General features: G+C 43.4%; 1 protein-coding gene across 3 annotated transcripts in view; it reads right to left on the bottom strand.

Moving 5' to 3' along the window:
- The window catches only part of TASL (TLR adaptor interacting with endolysosomal SLC15A4), a 197,857-nt gene that overhangs the window by 116,331 nt on the left and 61,897 nt on the right, over positions 1-19,629 (bottom strand). The window lies entirely within an intron of this gene.

Genomic DNA, 19,629 nt, shown 5'->3' on the forward strand with positions numbered 1-19,629 from the left:
CTCTCACCCTGCACACACCCACCCAACGCTCTCTACCAGGCCCTTGACCCTGCACCCACCCACCGAATGCTCTCTACCAGGCCCTTGACCATGCACCCACCCACCCAATGCTCTCCACCAGGACCTGAACCTGCACCCCCACCCAACGCTCTCCACCAGGCCTCTGACCATGCACCCACCCAACGCACTCCACCAGGCCTCTGACCCTGCACCCACCCAACGCTCTCCACCAGGCCCCTGACCCTGCACCCACCCACCCAACGCTCTCCCCAGGCCCCTGACCCCGCACCCACCCACCCAACGCCTACCACCAGGCCTCTGACCCTGTACCCACCCAACGCACTCCACCAGGCCTCTGACCCCGCACCCACCCACCCAGCACTCTCCCCCAGACCCCTGACCCCGCATCCACCCACCCAAGCTCTCCACCAGGCCTCTGACCCTGTACCCACCCAACGCTCTCCACCAGGCCTCTGACTCTGCCTGCTTCTGCGGGGGATAAAGGCGCTCCTATGGACTCCCCAGACATCCCCTTGCGGGCGGGTGCAGTCACTGACTGTACCCGCTTGCAAGAGGATCAAGTGCACCCCTGTGAATGCTGAAATGTTGTAAAGCCACACAGAAGTGCAAGTTCACCTTCGTGAATCGGGCCTCCAGTGTGTCCACACGTAGTGTGTCCACTGCACCCACTCTTCCTGGCTGGACTGTAGACACTGCACCCAAGAGCCATGAGGCGCCTAGACACACTCTCTTCCTCCTCCCAGCAGCGCACTCCTCGAGTGTGTGATCTTGGCGTTCTTTCAGCGCATAGATGAGTGAGGACGGATGCTCCAAGACCTCTCTGTGGCTTGGCCGCCGCCCCCCTCACCGGATCCCGAGGGCTGGCCTCTCATTCGTCGGTGCTCGTCCTCCAAACTAGGAGCCACATCTTTGGGTCTGTGATTTCTCCCCAGGCGTCCAGGTCGCTTCTGTGTAATTTAAGATTTCCTTCGGAAAGACAGCTCTGTGATTTACCCTGAATATAGTGCAGCTCCAGAGTTGTTTCCCCAGCCAGCTATCGGCCTCCGAGGTGGGTGGCTGGGTGGAAGAAAGGGCTCCGTCTTCATGCAGCACTGACCACCCTCACTAAACCCTGGTCCTTCCCAGGGCTGTCCAGCCACAGCCCCACTCACAGACCTCTCCACCCTCCCAAGACTGCGGGGAAATGTCTGGCATGTGTGAGGCTTTCTCCATCAATCACTCATTGAGGTGCAGAGTGACCTGGCAGCACAATTTCCACAATCCACATCCTGCGCCGTGGCGCCCCTGGCATCTAATCACGGCGCACCGGGGTGCCGCGGCGCACACTTTGGGAACCACTGATCTACCTCATTATCAACCTCATTATCTACCTCATGCTAACATACATGACGCCTATGATGCTGGCTTCATGACAAGAGAAAAAATCTAATATTCTATGGTCCTATATTCGTATCCTTTAAATTCGTTACAATGTGACTCTAGCTATGGACATGGTAATTGAGGTGAGATGTGTAAAATAACTTTAGACTCATGGCCAGAGGGCCTACTTATCTTTCAGTGCCTTGCAGGTAACTAGGCCAGGTATACTCATCGGGAGATTTACGATTCAGTTCATTTGCAACAGTTGATCTCCGTGAGACGGAATGGTGATCCTGCTGTCGTACCTCATACATCCGAGGTTTGCATTGAGGGGTAGGAAGGGTGGGAGGGGGGAGTGGGAGGGAGGGAAAACCCCAGTGTTTGCAGAATGCTCTCTGTAGTGACTGGATACCCACCTCAGGGTTTCTCTGTCTTTGCTTCCTCTATTTTCTAGCTTATTTTCCCTTGTTCACCTCCTTTTCTTCTATAAATGGTGTTTGGCACTTCTTGTTGTATTACCAATCAGTGAGTTCTGGCACTCAAGTACACCGAAAAAGCTGTTTAGACTGTATTCGTGGCATATGGAAAATGCATCCGAACTATGCCTAGTTGTGGGGGGGCGGGCGGCCGGCTACTGTCACTCTTACCCTCCTGGGTCCGGGTAGCAATATTTGGCTCCTTAAAGAATAGAATTGATGTATCTACCACATATCATCCTATATGATGGTCTGCAATAACACACTCACCCTGGCAACTGACCTCAACATAGTGTTCCTAAATGTCAAAGGTCTTAACCACCCAATCAAGCACCGGAAAATTCTGGACTACCTAGCCAAAACTAAAGGGGATATAATCCTACTACAGGAAACAAAGCTGTCTTTGGACGATGCCAAACTCATTAGAGGTAACTAGATCTCACAGATGGCTTGTTCGCCTGCTTATAAAAAGAAACGGGGGGTAATTACCGAAAATCAAAAAGATCCATCATCTCGCTAGATCCCAGTCTCACGATAACGAGGGCAGACTTCTGGTCACACATCTGAGAAGGGGGGAAGAGCTAATTCATGTAGCAACCATATACGGCCCCAACACGGATAACCCAGCCTTTTGGTCTGAGGTATCCAGCACACTGGAAGGGTTCCCCAAAATTACCTCATGGCAGTAGCAGGGGATTTGAACATCCCATTAGACCACATAATGGATAGACAATCCACCTGTCAATACCACCCTACGAGCTCACATGCTGTATTACAAAATATCTGCTCCAAATTTATCCCTAAGGGTACGTGGCACCTCCAACATCCAGACACTAGAGACTACACCACCTACTCTAATACCCACAACTCATACACCAGGATAGATTATATCCTCATCTCCGGCTCCCATATGCGACTAATCAAACACACAGATGTAGCTCCAAGGCTAGTGTCGGACCACTCGTGTATTGGCCTACAACTGGCTGGGAGTCACAATGAATCTGTGCCAAAGAGATGGCGCTTTAACCGTGATGTAATTTCAGACCCTGCGGATAAAAAAAGATTGAGGAGACTATTGTAGTGTAGTTCCTATTATCCCAATAGGCTCTGCGCATTGGAATAATATCTTCAATAGTATAGACGTAGGACTGAGGTTAACTAGGTCTTCTACTGACGATATTAGACTTAAAGTTTAATGTTTGTGCCAGCTAGCTCAGAGTTCACTAGAAACTTTCTCGAATAGACAAGAAGGGATTTAGTTTCTGACAACCATAGAACATGACAACTTTGCTCTCCCCTAATCAAGAGTGTATCTCTAGAGTCGTGTGAAAACAAAAGACAACTTATTTTACTCAGTCAGTTCAGTGCATTCTTAGTTTCACCAGATTGTAGAGAAAAGGAAGAGACGGGCGTGTTCAATAAAAAGATGTTATTTATTGATCAGTCTCTTTTCTCATACAAGAGAAATGAATCGCTAATTTTGCAATACTTATCGTTAAGTAAAGTGCATACAGTAATAACAGAATTATAAAATAATACTGTAAAAGCATTGATATGGTTTCTTAGCCATATTGTACTTAAAATGGATAAAATAGATACATACATATATACATTGACTAATCGTACTCAACTGGTGCTTCTAACTACGCCTACCCCAATGTACCTGACCTAAGCCTAATACGTGGCGGGAGTAGATAAGTAGCAGTTTAAGTTAAGTTTGCTTTGCCAAGAGTCTGCTTCAAGAATTCTCTACAAAGGATGATTCAGTTCAGTACCTGGGAGTTTAGAAGGCTGGAGGGCTGGTATCTCTATCTCAGGTCTTGATATTCCAGCTGCCTGCGAGGGCAGCTTGGAAGCGCCGGAGCTGGATTTCTCGGCAGGAGAAAAGGCAGCGTCTCTCTCTCTCAGCGCGTCAGAAAGGAGGGGCAGCGTCTGTGGGCTTCGCTGTCAGCTGGGCTCCTCGGCAAGTCTCGCTGCTCCAATCTTGTCACCACCTCGTGTGTTTGCTTAAGGCAATGTCGGTATTATTTATACCTGAAAGGTGCCGGGATTGACGTAAGGATGGACATAAATACGTCAATAAGGATGTCATACGAACTGGTCGTTCGCACATTCTTTACTGAAGTTCTCGGCTAAATCAAAACAATGGCTGTGGGGATTTCCCAGGTCGTGGTAGGTTTGATTTGTTTTGAGAACACCGTATGCCTATTAGGGGGCTGGAGGAATAGTGCTTGCCTAATGAGATGGCATGCGCTATGACCTAATCAGATAACGGGCTTCTGTGCCGTTGTGTGGCTAATCAGATAACGGATTTCTGTGCAGTTGAATGGCTGCTAGTTAATTATTAACCAGACAAGGGTCAGAAACAGGGGGATCGATACAGTACCCATAGTAAATACACCACACCCACTCCACGTAATCTATGTCCATATTTACAAGTCTAGGCATAGTAAACATACTAGTAGTGCATGTGTATACCGAACCACCCCAAAATACAATCAAATGCATTTTGAAATTGCAAATGGGAAATACACGAAAAGATGAGTATAGTCACTATATGCACTTCAAGCAGTATAATAATGTTAAATCTAAACGCATATTTTGAAATCAGCATGAATGAAATGCGGAAATTACACATGAAATGGCTCTTAATACAGAAGAAAAAAGTCGAGACCATCTCATCACAAAAATCATAATACTCGTGAACATGCTAGAGGGTAGCTAATGTCTCTTGAGTAGCTAAAGATAGAAATTTTGTTCTCTAAGAATAGTTTTACTTTAAGCAGAAGATAAGTGTCCCAAAAAAATCGTAAATATTTTGGTGGAAGGGGAAAAAATGTCTCGCTCTCTGTAAAAACTGGTGAGAAAATTTCTTTTTGCTTTATTTTCAAAGTTGAAGGCCAAATACAGGGTGTAGGGAACGCCGTGTGCTAGTTTGTTCAAAGTCATTCTTTCTGCTCTGGTGAAAACATCATATTGTTGAGACTTTCGAAAAAACTGTCAATTGCTTCTTGTGAAAGTTCCACTAACTCGGATAAATTTTGTAACATGCATTCATGAGCATGATTGCCTTCATAGATGTTTCGATCAGCATAGCTGACAGAAGGTTGTACCTGATCGATGCTGCTTTCATCTTGTATTTCACAACTCTTCAATCGTAGTGGTGAAGTCTCCACCAATGCCGTCATCAGGATTGGTAGCCGCTGGGGACAGCACAATGCATGAGCCGTTACCGGACCCAACAAAGTCTCTGCGTCCATTGGCACATCCGATTGTAGTGTCAGACAGGTGTCCAACACGCATTCTTTGCCGCATAGCAAGCACCTTAATACAGGCATAACACAACTTTGCCACATCGGTCTGAATGAAAGAAACCAAGTCATGTTCAAATCTCGTAGCCTTGCTAGTCCAAGGACTTTAGTTATGCGGTCCCGGTAGCCAATAGCTCGGATTGTTTCTTCCATTATCGCTGGTGTCTTGTCTGTGACGTGGTTTGCCATAGTGAAGTAAAAGGATCAAAAATAGGATGCCTGCCACTAGTCCCAAAAGGAGAGGAAGTCCGCCAAAGATGGAATGGACAAAATCAGGAAAAATACCCAGGATGGCTTTAAATGGGGTTAAAGCTCCCGAAAACACTGTCTTAAATACACTCGCGATTCCGCTTGTATCAGAAATATTTAAGATTTCGCTCAGTATTTCTGCAAAATGTATGGGGGAATTGGTTGATAACAGTGAATGAATCTCAGCCGTTGTCCTTGCAACTTGGAGATCATACGTTTCTTTTGATGACGTTAACATGGTTGGCGTCTGTAGGAGCACTGTCTTCATTCTGCTTAAAGTATAAATTCGAATAGAAGAAATCTTCAAACTGGGCCACAACCTTGCCTCCCTGTCTCGGGCATCGTTCGGGAACAATACTCGTTCACAGCACATGACCTTCGTAGTCACGGTTATGAGATAAGGTTTTCCGGGCAGCAGACTGCAACATCTGCGATCTACAATTAGAATGTAACTCCCGTTCGAGAGTCTCTTAAAGAATGGTTCTATTTGTGTTGCAGGTGTGCCTAGCTGGTGACATGAAAGGTTATTTGAGTTCCCTTCACATGCTCCATGCAAACTAATACCCTGACACAGAAGTGTACCGCTTAGTGACCTTTCACAATTATTGCCACTAAGGAACACACTTTGTCGTTTATTACTAACACAAGCGTGTGTATAGGGCAAGTTCCATGTTGACTTAATGTATCCTTTACCCAACCTTTCATACTGGCCTGCCTGTATATATTTTTGGCAGTATTGAAACTGGAAAGTTGTTATCGGAATATTTATTATCCCATGTATTATCCATTCAATGACAGGTCGTTCTGACATTGTCAATGGTAATCTCTCAAGTTTTTCAATGCTCAGAATTGTATAGTCAGCACCCTTCTGTGCCAAACTGATTTGTTTATCAGTAAGGTTAAAGATATTAAATAGTGACGTTGTGTTGATTAAACGCCAAGGCACATAGCCTGAACGCAGATTTTGTAACGTCCAGCCAAGTTGTACAATAGAACGCAATTGGGACTGACCGTGTTGTAACATCAGTAAGTCTTGCGATATTATATCGATTGCTGAAGACACAATACTGTCCAGTGAATATATTCTGGAGGACAGAGTCATTAACCCATTGTCCACAACAGAAAGTGATTTTTCCAAATTAATACGGTCAATTTCCCGTATTTTTTCTGCTGTCTCAATTTGAGTTACTTTCCAAGCTTCATTGTAAGCTGCATATATAGAGGCCGCTATGAAACGTTTTTGACGCTGTTTGCGTGGTCCCATAATGAAATCACGCAAGTCAGCACCTTCTTGAAGTAAAGTTAGGTGTTGCTTAATTTCTGCCAGTGTGGATGTTTGTAGCCATTGAAGGCAGAGCTTGCCCACACTGTAAGTAGTTACTATCCCTAGATGTTGTCTTTGGGAATATCTAGGGTCTGGCCTGGTCAATTTGAACCCCTGTATTTTGTTCAGGAATCTGTCTTGACAGTTATTTGTGTCTGTGGGCCAGATCAACCATTGTTTCCAATCAGGATGTGTTCTGTTTTGGTTTAAAATATGGTTCACGTCTATCTCAACATCTATAGAGTTATTACTGTTCGTTGTTGGCTTCGGAATAGACGGTTTGTTTAAGTCTTTGATTTTGGCTAAGCCAAGACAGGTAGTTTGTTGAATAGTGTCATTCAAAAATATAATTTGTTCTGGGATCATGCAGGCTCTGAACAATGATTCTATACCTTGTACTTGCCAATCTTTTGTACCCCAAACAGTTTTTGTTTCAATGTTACTGTTCCAGAAATCAAAACCAAATGTATTCATTTGCTCAAAAAATGAATCTGAATATATCAATTTTGTGTTTGTAAGCATGGTCTTCATACCTGTCTTATTTGACAATTTGAACTAAAATGTTTCTGCATTACTTGTATTAAACCCTGAAAAGTATGAATATTTATCAAAAAATGTTTTGGAACTACCCTTTGGTGGAGTAGCACAATGTTCCCATTGGTTATAATTTAAAACATTTCTAGGTTGTGAAGATTTATGGAGATAATGGTTACCATAGTGGTTATAGCAGAACATTTGATCATAATTAGACGAACCCTGCAAATAATCATGTTCTGTAAACTTAGCAGACATTACTAGGTCAGACATCATATCATTAATACTTTCAAAGTCCCAATCATCAGCAAATGTGCTTGGTTTTACAAAGTCACTTAACGAGATCTTAAATTGGTGTGGATACTTCAGGATTTCAACCGGGCCATAGATTTCATAATCAGTATTGTCCCATGCTACACCGCCTGGTATAGGATTGGCTGTGAAGTTCACTGAAGAAAGTTCTCTTTTCTTGACGTGTGAAGATGTGTGTGGTTTAAGGATCAAGTTGATTTTCTGGCTTGCTGTGTCCATTTTAGCATATTTTCTCTCAATGAAATGTCCCAAGCATAGTACCATGATGAGCCAAAGTACGAGGATAAATGCACCTAATGTCACCCAAATTTCAAACCATGGAGAAGTCAGATAGGTTCTCTTTAGTTGATGAAAAAGTTCCTTTGCTTTGTCTTTAAAAGTTTTTGTTGATGGCTGTACTTCTGGTTCGCTTTGTTCTTCTGAAGAATCATCGAAGTTGATGAAGTAGCCGGATGCCGTTCTGTCAATTGTTCCAATTGCTTCTGGATTACTTTTTGCTTTTGCTTTGTTTCATTAGAAGACTCTGTAGTTACATCATCGTAGGTTGTTGTTTCTTGATGAAAAGCTTTTATTTGGGTTTTAAGAGGTTCAAGTTCCATTGCTTTGTTGCATAGTCCTTGTTGTTTCACTGTAGATTTTCCAAATGTGATCAGTCTTTCAGATTGAACCTCTGTGGATGTAGCAAACTTTGGTGTTCTGCTACTTCTTGGGAGTCCACTTGGCCTACTATTTGTTATCGGCCACATGATTGTGGTTTAACCAGGTCGATGGATATGACTCGGTTCTCCTTTTTACCAGCAAGGGGCGGTAGTACTACTGATCTTGTCCCGTTGATAGACAAGACAGGAACTGCTTTTCTGTAAGAAGGCCCAAATTCCTTCTTTACCACGATCTTTTCTCTGACCAGATCCCCGACTTTTGGAATCCAGACAGGCCTTGCTGGGACAGGTGGTTTTTCTTCAGTGGTTGTTGGCTGCTGTTTCAACTTTATGTTGCTCAGGTCTTTTCTTGTTTCATTTAAGTCCTGTAAAATAGCCAAGCGATCTTTGATATCAAAGCATTTTTCTTTAACCACTGAAGTCTGACTATCTAAGTCCTGGATTTACATTCTAGTCCCAAACAATAGTTCGTACGGACTGAGTCCTTTCAGAGAATTTCTTGGCAGGTTATTTAGACTACGTTGGACACTTATTAAATGTTTGAACCACCCAGCTCCTGAACCTAATACCTTTGCTGTTATAGATTGCTTTATGCTTTGGTTTTTTCTTTACACCATCCCGTTTCCCTCAGGAAGGAAGTGAGAAGAGTCCCGCAATGCAATGTTAATTCTGGCCAGGCACCCCCCATAAGCTGTTTTTAGAGCTAAAGGAAAGATTTTGGTCAGAACATAACATGCTTCTAGCGTATATGCCATTCTAGACTCGCAAATCTTTGTATAACAGTTCCGACGTCAGCCGAAAGTTGGGGCCTACATTATAAGTGAAAATAGTCTTTACATGTTAATGTGACGCATTATTCATACTGGGTTTTATTTTTTTTGATGATTTGATACATTCTGGGGTGAAACGCCATGATATTAAACCGTTTCTCTCGCCACTGCGATCTCTATTGCAGTCTGGGCAGTTTTTTACAAAAATGTGATGATGCAGGCTCATGCCTGGCCACCAGTACACTGATTGTAATTCTTCCAGAGAATCTTTTTGCTTAAGGTGTCTGAGACCCTCACCCATATGTGCGTCTGCTATTAACAAGCCTCTCCTGTCCATGTTTGGAATTACTCTATCCCCCACTCCAGGGATTCGAGCAAAAGGAACGGAGTTTGCATCGATTATGTATGTATAATTGAGTGGATAATTGATCGGTAGTGCAGAGCAGTCGCCTTTTGATGACGTTTTTACTGCCAGCACAGTTTCACCGTCAATGTATTTTACTGCACGCTTTTTTGTAGCTACAGAAGCCGATTTAGTTGCTACCGCTGTGGCTGTCTCAGCCAATGAATTCCCTGCAACGTGAACGCCATCACGCTGATGACTCAGTGAATATATCACGTGAGTTTTTGGTAGCTCTTTCTGTAAAAGAACTACTTGTTTCCAAAGCACTTTTTGCTTTATTGTTGCACCTGTGTCATCTTTGTAACCGTTTTGAATCCATTTCTGTAAATCGTTATTGTATGATTTGACGCAGTAATACGAATCGCACACTATAAGTGTCGGGAATTCGCGATCGGCATTATCTAGCGCCATTTTTAACGCTATTATTTCAGTTTGTTGTTCTGAATTATTTTCTACTGAGTGTGTTTTTGTAAGTAGAGGTCTTAATTTACCTCCGCGCCACACTTCTTTTACAATTTCGCATGTGGCGTTGTAAGCCAGCTCTCCCCAAACTGAGGGTTGAGCATGTCCGTCTGTATATATTATACAGGCGTACTGTCGTAAAGGCAGAATGTCGATTGGCAGAGGGTATTCTCTCTCATATTCTAGATAATTTAATTCTTTCATTTCTGGGTCAAAATAGTATTTTACTTTGTCTGTAGCAACAGAATTTACCCATTGTATCCATTCTGGATTCAGTGCCGTTGTCGGTAAATTACATGGTGTTGTTAATGCCTCAAAAGCTGATTCTGCTGTTCTGACTGTAACCTGTCTACCGTTTGCTTGGTATTTTTCTTTTGCTACAGCTTTTTGAACCGCATGAACAATGTTTTCCTTAATGCTGAACCTTTTTTCAGCTTCTGTGTGCAAATGTGATTTGTATGCTATTGGTACCTTCTCTCCCTCATTAGAGGTCAGGTATGTGAATCCGTATCTTCCTGGGATGACTCGAATCACAAGGTTGCGTGTGTTGTCACGTGTTTGTAATTTTGTTTTAACTAACATATCTGTTTGTAAAGATCTCAAAATTTCTGTGTGTTTTTGAGTCCAATTGATTCTTTTAAAATCTGGTTTTATAAGGTCATAGAGAGGTTTAACTCTCTCTGCATAATTTATAATGTAAGTTCTTCCGAAATTTAGGAAACCTAGAATTGATTGTAAGTTTTTTAGTGTTCTAGGTGCTTGGATTACAGCACATTTCTCTAGGAAATTGTCAGCCAGGCTTTTGCCTTCACTTGATAGTTCATATCCTAAAAACAGGACCGTTACATGGGCAATTCTTGACTTTTTAAAGTTGAATTTGTAACCCTCTGCTGGGAACCCAAGTATTATGGTGTTCACTCTCTTCAAGTGAGTATCCAAGTCATCATCTGTTAGATAGATGTCATCGACATAAGATAATGCCTCATCATCATATATTTGTAGTAACTCTGTTACTCTTGCTGAGAATAATCCTGGGCTGTTCTTGAACCCCTGGGGCAAACGACAGAAATTTTTTTGCGCGCCATTTATTGAAAACGCGGTCAAATATCTGCTCTCTGGTGCTATATTTTGACAGAAGAATCCATTAGAGATGTCTAATGTTGTTTTGTATTTTTTGCGCACTATGTTATTCATTAGTGCAGCACTATGTGAGTTTTGTACTGCAAAGGTTTTGCAACATGAGTTAAGGTGTCTGTAGTCCAAAACAAGACGATATGAATTGTCTGGTTTGGAGACAGGAAACAAAGTATTATTCATTTGTGAGGTGCAAGTTTCAATCACCCCCTGGTATTCAAGTTGATCTAGGATCTCTTTTACCCGTTTTTTAGCTTCTTGCTTAATTGGATACTGCCGTTGTGCAGTAGGTTGTGATTTTAAGTGGATTTTGTGAGGAGGAGAGTCCTCATCCCATCCCACATGGTTTTTATATAATGCAGGAGCTTGGGCTACTGCCCACTTTCTTGCAAGTGTATATTTTTTATGAATTGGAATATGATTTGAGAAGGCAGGCATAATTATTTCTTCGCCATGAGGGCACTCCCTGACAAACTCTGGTGGCCAGTCTCTTTCAGCTAGAAGGATGTCATAGCCCTTGGAGAGATTATCCAAAAAGAGACCGATTATTTTCCTAGTCTTATCCCCCTCTATACGCAATGTTATTTCATATATTTTATGAGGTTTGCTAACTCTGGTATCTGCAGTTTCCACCTGAATGTATTCATTCGTGTCCACTGTCTCCAGATGATTCATAAGGATCTTGCGAGCTATGCTCACTTCTGCTGCGCTGTCTAGCATTGTCTGAGCCCATTCTCCGTTTTTCAGCTGTGTCCTCAGTATTCTCGTCATGGTTGATTACTTTAATACTGGCTACCTTCTTTTTTGGAAACTGTAATTTTTTATTTTGATGAGCAGGTTCCTTGTCTTTGGACTTGACGTGCTCTTCCCTGTGTTCTGATCGTCCTCTTCTTTCCGATTTCTGCGAGGAAGTCTGAAAAGATTGAGACGGACGTGTATCAATATCTTGATATCTATCAGGTTTTTTCAGATTATCCCTATTTCTAAGGTTGTATTTTTTCTCAGAGGGCTCCCTTTGGGGAGACTTGTGTCCTTGGTCCGGAGATCTTTCTCTCCGCCGAGGAGACCTTCCTCTGGACTGGAATCTTTTTTTTTTAGGAGTGGATTGTTTATTTCCATCCCAGCTCTTTTTTTGAGTGTTCAGATTATTTTTAATAAAAAATTTTTCAGGTTTTTCAATAAGTTGGGGTTTCACCGGTTTTCCACCCAAACTATCTCTTCCTAGTTCTTCATAGGATTTTTCTATGATTCTGGCAATTTCAAATGGTTGGTCTGCTATATCTGTCTCTTTCAACCTCTGGCGGATCGCCACATTTGCTGCTTCTCCCTTTATATTGGCTAATAATATTGCCGAGACCTGCTTGAAGTCTTTTAGTAATTTCATACCAAGAGTTAAAGCAGGTTCTGGACCGTATTCATCTTGAATTTGTTTTAGCACATCTGGTATTACTGACATGGATGGAACACCATGTGTTTTTGTGTAAATGGAAGCAAAGACTGTACCCCAAGTGTCACAGTCCTCCACATGTGGTGCGATTCCCATTGGAAGACAGATAGTCAGGATCCTGTGTTTCTCAACCGGGGTGGTATCTGGAAATACCGCCTCTATTTGAGTGATTTTTTGTGCTAACCAGAATGGAATTTGTTCCCGTTTTGCGGGTACTTTACCTAGACAGGACTGTATGTTCTGTGGTGTAATTTTATTTGTGTTCCCCTGGTGAGGGATCAGCTGTGGAATTTTAATAGCTGGTTGGACTGTTGAAGTCCGCATTACATATTGGACTAATTGTCTGTGTATTTTAATTAGTTGTTTTAGCTGTGCTAAAAGTTCTGGTGCAGACATTTCTTCAATGTCTGGATGTGGTGTGTATCCGGATAGGACCGGCCACGTTGCTCTTGGTCTACCTAGTGGACCGAGCCTGGTGATGTGATTATTAGGTTTTAGGGCGCCATTAAACCAGAGCAGGTGCTCTTGGTATTTGAGTGGTATTTCCACCTCCTCGAAAGGAGTGTACTCATTCGGAGGTTCCTCTATTTTGTAATAGTGGAAGTCCTTTGTTACAGCGTTTGCTGCTGGAAAGTTTATCCATGAATAGAATACCTCTGTCTGCCGATATTCGTGTGCCTCGATTACGAATATGACTGTACCACCTCTCGGTGTCAGCCCATTTCCTATAAGTTTTAAAGTTATAGATTTTCTTATGTTGACCGGGATCAGTATTGCCTCCGGGTCTTGCTGTAGCAGAGTATTGTCAGCTGCTAGGAGTTCAGCTGCTATTCTAACTGTTTCCCTTTCTTCTTCTTCTAGTGACATTCTAATGTCAAGAAGGTTATTTTATTTATTTGCAGATCAGGTTTCTATGGAAACAAAGATTAGATGCACAATATTTTGGAACAGTGTATCCTTCAACGTTGAATAAACCAAGAACCATACATAGAAGTCTCCTCCTACTAAGTTTGGCGGATTTAACCTTTCACCCACTCCAGACGTCTTTGGAGTATTATGGGGAAAAGGGGTCTGTGTGAAAAAGCATGACTGAGTTACTCTAATGTCTTACGTTAGATTTATCGCCCATCCAAATACGTTGGGCGCCATGTAGTGTAGTTCTTATTATCCCAATAGGCTCTACGCATTGGAATAATATCTTCAATAGTATAGACGTAGGACAGAGGTTAACTAGGTCTTCTACTGACGATATTAGACTTAAAGTTTAATGTTTGTGCCAGCTAGCTCAGAGTTCACTAGAAACTTTCTCGAATAGACAAGAAGGGATTTCGTTTCTGACAACCATAGAACATGACAACTTTGCTCTCCCCTAATCAAGAGTGTATCTCTAGAGTCGTGTGAAAACAAAAGACAACTTATTTTACTCAGTCAGTTCAGTGCATTCTTAGTTTCACCAGATTGTAGAGAAAAGGAAGAGACGGGCGTGTTCAATAAAAAGATGTTATTTATTGATCAGTCTCTTTTCTCATACAAGAGAAATGAATCGCTATTATTGCAATACTTATCGTTAAGTAAATTGCATACAGTAATAACAGAATTATAAAATAATACTGTAAAAGCATTGATATGGTTTCTTAGCCATATGGTACTTAAAATGGATAAAATAGATACATGCATATATACATTGACTAATCGTACTCAACTGGTGCTTCTAACTACACCTACCCCAATGTACCTGACCTAAGCCTAATACGTGGCGGGAGTAGATAAGTAGCAGTTTAAGTTAAGTTTGCTTGCCAAGAGTCTGCTTCAAGAATTCTCTACAAAGGATGATTCAGTTCAGTACCTGGGAGTTTAGAAGGCTGGAGGGCTGGTATCTCTATCTCAGGTCTTGATATTCCAGCTGCCTGCGAGGGCTGCTTGGAAGCGCCGGAGCTGGATTTCTCGGCAGGAGAAAAGGCAGCGTCTCTCTCTCTCAGCACGTCAGAAAGGAGGGGCAGCGTCTGTGGGCTTCGCTGTCAGCTGGGCTCCTCGGCAAGTCTCGCTGCTCCAATCTTGTCACCACCTCGTGTGTTTGCTTAAGGCAATGTCGGTATTATTTATACCTGAAAGGTGCCGGGATTGACGTAAGGATGGACATAAATACGTCAATAAGGATGTCATACGAACTGGTCGTTCGCACATTCTTTACTGAAGTTCTCGGCTAAATCAAAACAATGGCTGTGGGGATTTCCCAGGTCGTGGTAGGTTTGATTTGTTTTGAGAACACCGTATGCCTATTAGGGGGCTGGAGGAATAGTGCTTGCCTAATGAGATGGCATGCGCTATGACCTAATCAGATAACGGGCTTCTGTGCCGTTGTGTGGCTAATCAGATAACAGATTTCTGTGCAGTTGAATGGCTGCTAGTTAATTATTAACCAGACAAGGGTCAGAAACAGGGGGATCGATACAGTACCCATTGTAAATACACCACACTATAATAGACGACCTTTATCATAACAACACTCCAGAGACAAGCACTAATTGTGAGAAGTTGGCCTGGTATATGATGTTCACTATTCTAGTGAGCACCTTGCACCAGTCCAAACAACCCTTATGGTGATGGTTGTAAAGTCAACCTTATAGACCAGCTATCCTAGTGGTAGCATGGACAAAGCAGTCTTAGGCTAACACTTCAGAGAGCATGTGAAGCCAATTGTTTTACCAATAATAACCCCTTGAATATCAGATGAAAGGACACCACACAAGGTATATATCAAATATATATGTATTTATTACTAACACAGTTCGAGATACAGCACAAGTTACTCAATAAGCATACTGTAAGTTGCACAAATACAATTCTGCCCTAGGGGCCTCATGAACCATATACTAAAGAAGTGGTATAAGAACCACTTCAGGAAAGGTGAATAGGCCTAGGGCCTAGGGAATCGCTGGGGCAACACTGATCAACCAAAGGACTGGAAGTAGGAGACACACAGGATATGTGTGCAGTGTCTAAACACACACGTGTGTTACCATGGAAAGTCAATGGGAACGTAAAAGTCATAAAGTAGTTGATTTTTGACACTTCTGGGTGTACTACGGGAAAACCCAGTTAAACTAGGACACTTGGATAGTTGTTACCCACGGGAGCACCGGAGTACTCGAGTTACCTCACCCAGGGAAGCCGGATGCATAGGTGTGAAGTTGTGTCGGGTTTTGTCGTCGAATTCTATGGAGAGTTGCAAGAGGATGCTGCAGGCGACCAGGAGGAAGTTGTCCGGCTGGATCCAAGGGTGGATCGAAGAAGTGAAGAACCTGAAAGCAGAGGGGACAGAGTCTGGGTCACTAGCCAGTGACCAGGAAGGAACCAGGCAATGTCGGGCGCAATCAGGTGGTTGTCAAGAAGCTTGTCTCCGCTGCCACGTGGACTCTGGGGCACCGAGGATGTCCTGGAGTGAATCACAAGCTTTTTTACAAAGGTTCTCGCTGTCGGCGGTGTTGGCTTCCGGATCGGAGTTAACAAGCCTTGGCAAGTGCAACCCACGCAGGATTAGAAGATTGCTTCTTGATCGTACCAGCAAGGTCAGATTGGGTGCTCCTTTTCAGGGGAGCAAAGGCCAGTCTGGAGCAACCAGACTAGCAGTGTAAATTCAAGGTTTCATTGGTACTGGGGCCACTAGCCAACGGGCAAGTGACCAGACCAATGTGTCAAGCAGAAAAATGCAAAAGGGCCCCACGCAGCACTCGGTGAGTGTGGAGGGGAGAGCTTTGGTGCAAAAGGTGCTCAAGACTGGGGCTTTTCAAACCCCAATGCACAGCCTCGAGGGTGCCTCGGGAGCTGCATGGTCAGCACTTTGTAGTTTTTCCAAGATGGCCGGCTCCACGCTTCACGTCGCCTCCATGGGTCTCAAATTCGCTGGGACTGTGGATCAGGCTGTTAAAAGTTAGGAAAGCTGGGTCTTGTTGATATATGTTGCTCGAGTTCCGGCGGGAACTGCAACAAAGCAAACTGTTGGGCGCTGGATGGTGCCTGTTTGCACAGGGTGGTCACTCCTTGACCACAAGGGAGATTCTTCAGTCTACTACGTCGAGTAGGATGTCGAAGGGTCCAGAGTTTTGTTTTATAAGTTTCAGTCAGGATAATCTGATGTGCATTGGCACAGCTCCTACCTTTATTCCAAATCAAGGGGCTGGATTACCTGCTAGGTCCCTCCTATGGGTGGGACCCAGGAAGGGGGTGGTTACACCCCTTTCCCTTTGTCCAGTTTCACGCCAGAGCTGGGGTTCGATTGCCCCAGAACCGGTTTGACTGGATTTTGCATGGGACACCTTGTGTGCCCCAGGCAGTGTCTAATTTATTTCAACCCTCCCTGCTCCAATACACTATCTCCTGTCTGGGGTGGTGTAGCACCTCCCTGTGACAGGAAACCCTTTGTCCAAGCCTCCCCTGCCAAGTTTCGGTCAGCAGCAGGAGGCCAGACTTGTGTCGGGGCAGCAGCATCCATTTTGTGATGCTTAGGCTCTGGTTAGGATTTACAGCGTTTTAAGTAAAGTTACATGTCTTCTCCCTCTAGAAGGGTGGAATGCTACCCCCGTTGCCAGAACTGGCGAGGGGGTAGTATTCCAAAGTGAATTACACCTTACACGACATGTTTTGATAAAGCCAAACCAAAGTTAGCAATAACCGCGAGGATTATAATGCACTTAAGAGTATATGGTATGACAATATCCTGGAACAGCTATAAGGAAATGGTTCCGAAGGCTGCAGACAGGCTCAGCTCATGCTAGAGCACCATCTCACATAAAACCAAGCTCTCTGCCTCCAGGATCGATAAGGCCTGCCATAGGAGTGACTGATAGGTATATATGTGTCCAGATATAGGTTTAGATACAGGTATACTATATCTAAGCAAGGGGTGATTACACCACCTCGCCCCAGCTGAGGGATCAGCCAGTTGTGCGGATTTGAATGGCCAGCCAGGGGTGGAAAAAGATATGCTGCAGCCCCTGGTAGGCCTTGGATGCACCTATGCCCTGGGCACCTATAGTGCACTGTACAGGGGCTGATAAGGTGTCCAGTACCAAATTGGTGATGTACCTACAGTACATGGATAGTAATTTATAGAGAGAACAGCAGTCTGTGGGTCTGATAAGCAGGCCCACAGCCACATTAAGTCGAAAACCAGTGAAGCAAAAAGCAAAAATTTGGGGTGACCATAGGATAGCAGACCCTACTCTCCTACAGTTATGGAAACCCATCAGCCCATATTGGCGTTAATGGCTCGATCTCTGAGTCCTTCATGTTACAAAAAGGTACTAGACAGGGCTGCCCACTATCTCCATCCTTATTTTTATTGGCATTGGAACCCCTTATCCGGGACATCAAATCAAACTCTAACATTAAGGGGGTGGATATCAATGGGGTCCAAATAAAATTAGCCGCCTATGCAGACGACATAATAATCATAACAGAACAACGGAGGGCATTGATTGCTGCCCTGATGGATATAATAACAAGATATTCCGGCTTTTCGGGATACAAAGTCAACAGAGAGAAATCACAACTTAAACCATTAAACATCCACTGTACGAGGGATAACCTGGGAGACTCGGGGCTAACATGGCTAACATGCTATATCGAATACTTAGGTATCGAATTTGGTAGCAACTTAATAGATGATACCCTACACCAGAATGAGAAAAAATTACTAGAAAAGATACAGAAGCTCTTGGACTCATGGTCACTAAAATTCATTACGTGGTGGGGCAGAATCGAAACTATTAAAATGATGATCACCCTGATGGTTAACTACCTCATCAGTATGCTCTCGCTCCATCTTACAGACAACTTCCACCACAAACTAGATATCCTCACCTCTCAATTCCTCGGGCGCGGGAAGAAAGCAAGGATCAGTATCAAAAAATTAAGACTGAATAAAATGCTAGGAGAGGTGAACCTAGCGGATTTCAGACCACATCAGTTGGCTTTCCTGGCAAAACAAGGCTCATACTGGATCACACCACCTACCAGCTACACCCCAGCATGGCTAGAGGTAGAGAGGGCAATTCTTAATAACCTAAGCCCACTTGCACTCCTAACAACAAATAGACTATACCCACATTCCTCCAAGTCCATGTTCAAAAACACTAAAATTGCACTACTTAGGGTTGATAAAAATCTGGAGAATAGTATTAAAGGGTCTTAAATGGAATCACTCTGGGGCAATAGCAAGATATTGTACAAAGGCAAAAGCCTAACCCTTGACACATGAATTAAGAAAGGAATCCTCTTCTCGTATCAACTAGAAAACGCAACATATCCAATCAGATTTTCAGACCTCCAATGGAGGTATAACCTAGCTAACATTGAATTTTACAACTTCTTGAAAATCAGATTGGCCCTTAAAAAATCCAAATTATCCACCACTCCATCAATCTCTTTGTTTGTGACAAATATTAACAAACTGGCCCACCAGGTCTCGCAGATATACAAACTCCTCCATCCAAAAACTTCTAAACTTAATGATCAGACTAGAGCCTTTTGGGGACAACTGTCTCCAGCCCCACCAAAGGAACAGGAATGGTCCTCACTATGGAGATCCATCTCACAAAATAAGATCTCCCCTGTTCTCTACCAAACCAAATACTGGCTACTACACAAGGCCTTTTGGACCCCTGCCCGATTATTCGCATTAGGGCTCCGAAATGACCCAACATGCTGGAAACTGGAAACAAGAGATGGGGGACTTAGCCCATCTTATCTTTCAGTGTACTTCACTTAAATCGTTTTGGGACAAAATCTTTGCCTTCATAACTGGTTTGTTTAAATGTACTATGGTCAGACTCCTTCAATCTATCCACGGCCTGTATAAGCACAAACTTGAGAACTGATTCTGGCAAAGATCTATTTGACCTGTTACTAACCTCTGCGGTGAAAATGGTTCTTGCCAACTGGAAGGACACAAGTAAGACATTGTATAAAAGCTGGATAACCTGGATCATCCATCTCAGAGGGGCAGACAACATTGCATTACAAAACTATCCATGGAAACCGTCCTGCAGGTCGATGTGGAACTCTTTAGACGCGTTTCTAGACTCTTACGAACCTCCATGAACAAAGGGTTTACCACAGATTCATATCCTGTGACCTTACTGACGCTCCACCTGAATAATTGTATTTA

Source organism: Lissotriton helveticus, chromosome 8 (genome assembly GCF_964261635.1).
Source record: "Lissotriton helveticus chromosome 8, aLisHel1.1, whole genome shotgun sequence".
NCBI classification, from domain to species: Eukaryota; Metazoa; Chordata; class Amphibia; order Caudata; family Salamandridae; genus Lissotriton; species Lissotriton helveticus.